At 37.9% G+C, this 4,267-nt stretch overlaps 1 non-coding gene across 1 annotated transcript; it reads left to right on the top strand.

The window, feature by feature from the left end:
• Positions 1 to 2,500: 2,500 nt before the first annotated feature.
• Positions 2,501 to 2,607, top strand: LOC123238365. The gene has a single exon (XR_006505561.1). It is a non-coding gene; the product is annotated as a U6 spliceosomal RNA (small nuclear RNA).
• Positions 2,608 to 4,267: the final 1,660 nt, after the last annotated feature.

Here is a 4,267-nt window from a genome sequence, read left to right as displayed (position 1 = left end):
TCAGCAGGTTTGCAAAGTAACAGATGTTCACCATAGCAGTTGCAACAACAGATCACATACATGTTATTAAATGAGCATCTTTAACTAGATCTGTTGTTTTATCCACTTGCAAAGCAAATAAGAATATTTTAGCTTTTCAATTAATTAATTGAAAAAGTCTTCAAACATATGGAGAATTATTCTTTCTACTCTATTATTTGCAAGTGGACCATTAAAGCAGCTTTGTATATGATTTGAGAAACATTGTTTTGATTACATCAGTAGTCACAGGTAGGTTTCTTTCTCTTTTTTTTTTTTTTTAAACCCTTGTACTTCGGTGTATTGTCTCATAGGTGGAAGATTGGTAAGGGTGGGCAATGGGGGTCAAGTGACTTGCCCAGGGTCACACAGCTGGGAAGTGGCTGAGGCCGGGTTTGAACCTAGGACCTCCTGTCTCTAGGCCTGACTCTCACTCCACTGAGCTACCCAGCTGCCCCAGGTTTCTTTTTTTTAAAGAGGCTTTTCCATAAGTAACCTTGTATGATGCAGCATTTTTTTAAACCCTTAACTTCTGTGCATTGGCTTATAGGTGGAAGAGTGGTAAGGGTGGGCAATGGGGGTCAAGTGACTTGCCCAGGGTCACACAGCTGGGAAGTGTCTGAGGCCAGATTTGAACCTAGGACCTCCCGTCTCTAGGCCTGGCTCTCAATCCACTGAGCTACCCAGCTGCCCCTGCATCTGTCATCTATATAGTTTTTGAGAAAGTAGGTTTTTGCTTACTAAAAGCATCTTTTTTTTTTCTGGACAAATTTTACCATCTTTCCAATGTCTTCTACGTATAAGTCTTCAAGATACTATTTTAATTTAATAGATTTCATGCTAGCTGCAACTAATGCATTTGAACAAAGAAAACACAATAGTGTTTCCCCTTCATAAATAACAGTAGTTGTGAAATCCAATGATAAATAAAATGGATTGTGTTTTCCGGATTTAGGCTCTTTATTCTGTATTTCTCTTGGATTGGCTATTTAAAAAATTCTTTTTTTTTTTGTCATTGTTTTTACAATTTTAATTGCTTCAGTGGATTTTCTTTTCAAACACATTATGATTGAAGGAATGTTATTTGCCTTTTTAAAAAAAATCAAAGACAATAAGCTTGGCAATTAAAGTTTAATTTTTCAAAATATATGATTATCTCTAATTGCTCTTGAATTATTTCCACTTTTGAAAAACTTTTGGGGGTTTTGGAAAACAGCTTGTTATTTAGTGGCAAACAAAATTGAAAGACATTAAGGAATATAAACACCGTTATGATGTTTTTAACTTTCATACATATTCTTTAACTTAGTTATTTGTTGTTTAGTCATTTTCAGTTGTGACTGATTCTTTGTGACCCCTTTGGGGGTATTCTTGGCAGAATCTGCCATTTTCTTCTCCAGCTCATTTTATAGATGAGAAAACTGAGGCAAATAGAGTTAAGTGACTTGCCCAGAATCACACAGCTAGTGTCTGAGGTCAAATTTGAATTCAAATCTTCTTGACTTCATGCCCAGGGCTCTACCCATTGCGCCACCTAGCTTCCCTGTTTAACTTTACACACTTCATATTTAAGCGGTGTGACAATACAACTTATCTGTGACATGAGCCTATATCAAATGATGTCAAATAGCTCCTGAATTGGGATTCAACAGACACCAAACCAAACTGAACATCTTTATGAATCCTCTGTACAATAATTACTCTACTACATTCATTCAGCTAGTGCGAATTCACATTTGATCTCACTTTATTAGTTTTGATCTGAATTTTTTCATCCAAAAAAGCAGATTTGTTTATGAAGGAGTTATACTTGGGGAAAAATATAACTTCTCTCTCTCTCTCTCTCTCTCTCTCTCTCTCTCTCTCTCTCTGAAAAATATAACCTCTCTCTCCCTCTTTCTTTTTCTGTTTCTCTCTGTCTCTTTCTCTCTCTCCATATGTGTAAAAAATATATGTAATATAGTAATATATATCACAGATATAGATAGATAGATAAATAGATAGATATCACATACACACACAAAGAGTCTCATGCTTCATCACTATGGGGCACCCTCTAGAGTTTGGAATACTCTGCCTTTAGAGTATAGAATTTGAGGAAGTATGGGGAGAAGGGGAGGGGAATTTATGTTTTATATTTGACTATAAAAGCAAAAAGATCAGAGTTAACAGACTCTCAAAAGATGTTCTGACCTAAGCACAAACGAGGTTAGCCCAGTGTCCAGTGGGACAGATATGTAGGGGAATAACAGGAAAGGAAAAAACAAACTCTTTGGAGGCTAACTCTAGAGCAGCCTACAAATGGGTGGTTGTCACAAGGAGAAAGCCAAGAACCCTGCTGCAAGAGGTCTTCCTTAGCACTCCAAATTAGCAAAGACAGGTGCTTTCTTGATGGATCATGTGCTATCCCTGGAGTAAAAAATGAACTGAGTGAGTTGTCATCCCTTATCCATATGTAGAGATTTTTTAAAGATCCTTCACAGTGCTCACTTAGGCAGCACATATACTAAAACTGGAACGATACAGAGAAGATTAGCATGGTCCCTGCGCAAAAGAGAGGATCAGGAAAAAAAAAAAAAGAACACTTTTAGCTAAAGGAAAAGGCTTCATGGTAGGGGAAGTACCTGAGACACAGGACTGACTCTTTCCTCTTTGTAACCATCCACACCACTTAAAGAACCAAATCCTGTCTATTCTATCTGTGCAATCCCTCATTTACCATCCCAAAGACTACCACTTGAATTCAATGTCAAATTCTATCCTTTTTTGCTTTCGAATTGACTTGTTGTGATGACCTGACCTAATTTATGCTGCCTATATATTGTGTTTATATACAATTGCTTACATGGTGTCTCCTTCCTTGGACAGTAAACCCCTGAAGGGTAGGGACTCTCTTTTGATTTTCTTTATATCTGTATATTACTTAGGATACAGCCTGGCATACTCTAAGACTTTGTAAATGATTGTTGAATTGAATCAGATCATTGGAGATGGGTGTGGTGTAGGTAAAAAATGGCAAGATTTGGCAATTGATTGGATATTTGAGGTGAGGGATGGTGAGGAGTCCAGTATAATGTTATGAACTTGGTAGATTAGAAGAATGGTGATGCCTTTGAGAGAAGCAAGGAGATTTTGAACAGAGGCAGTTTTTAGGTGAAAAGTTCTTCCTATCTCCAGGCCTAGGTTTTCCCATCTATAAGATGAAGTAGTTGGACAAAATGATCTCTAAGAAAAATAAAGGAAACAAAAGGAAACAAACAAAATTATCATTAAGCTCCCTTCCAGCTTTAGCATTCTGTTTCTTCATCTGTTCTCCCTTCCCCTTCTTCTCTCTTCCAACCTTCTCCTTTATTCTCTCTCCAGATTTTATTCACACTCTTGTATCCTCAGAAAGCTATTGGCTCTGGAGAGAGAGAAAGAAAAAGAGAGAGAAGAAGAAGAAGAAGAAGAAGAAGAAGAAGAAGAAGAAGAAGAGGAGGAGGAGGAGGAGGAGGAGGAGGAGGAGGAGGAGGAGAGAGGAGGAGAGAGGAGGAGGAGAGAGGAGGAGAGAGGAGGAGGAGAGAAGAGAGCACAACCAGAGGGTTATGTCCCAGAAAAGAGTTTGGCAGGGAGAAGCACATATTTCTTTTTTAAAAGGGTAATAATAATTTTAATCTATCTTCTTGACTTTTTAAACAAGTGAACTGAAATAAGGCAAAAATAAACTCAGAGTCCCTAAAGGGTTCATAATGAAAAGTGGAATACATATATTAGCCCAGACTTCAAGTTGAAAAAACTAGCCCTGCCATTAAATATAGCCTCTTAAGAGGCAGCTGGGTGGCTCAGGGGATAGAGAACCAGGCCTAGAGATGGGAGGTTCTGCGTTCAGATCCAATTTGAGACATTTCTTAGCTATGTGATCCTGGGAAAGACAATCACCTCTACTTTTGACTGACTTAATCTATATATTTAATCAGTTGACCGGTCTTGTCAAATCTACTCTACCCCTCTTGCATCCATCCTCTTCTCTCCACTCACACCACAGTAGAATCTTAATTGGTCTCCTACAGCCATTCTCTCCTCTTTCCACACAGCTGCCAGATACCTAAAGCACAGATCTAACTTTGTTATTTCCTTGCTCAAGAAGCAACCTTAGCTGTTGCATCTTGTTACCTCTAGGACAAAATATAAACTCCATCTGTCATTTAAAGCCCCTCATGATTTGGTATCTGCCTATTTTTCCATTTTCATTTTTCATTGGTTATCTATA

The sequence above is a fragment of the Gracilinanus agilis genome, chromosome 2, assembly GCF_016433145.1.
Source record: "Gracilinanus agilis isolate LMUSP501 chromosome 2, AgileGrace, whole genome shotgun sequence".
NCBI lineage: Eukaryota > Metazoa > Chordata > Mammalia > Didelphimorphia > Didelphidae > Gracilinanus > Gracilinanus agilis.
Note: the sequence above shows the minus strand (reverse complement) of the source record. Positions and strands in the feature narration are given on the sequence as shown.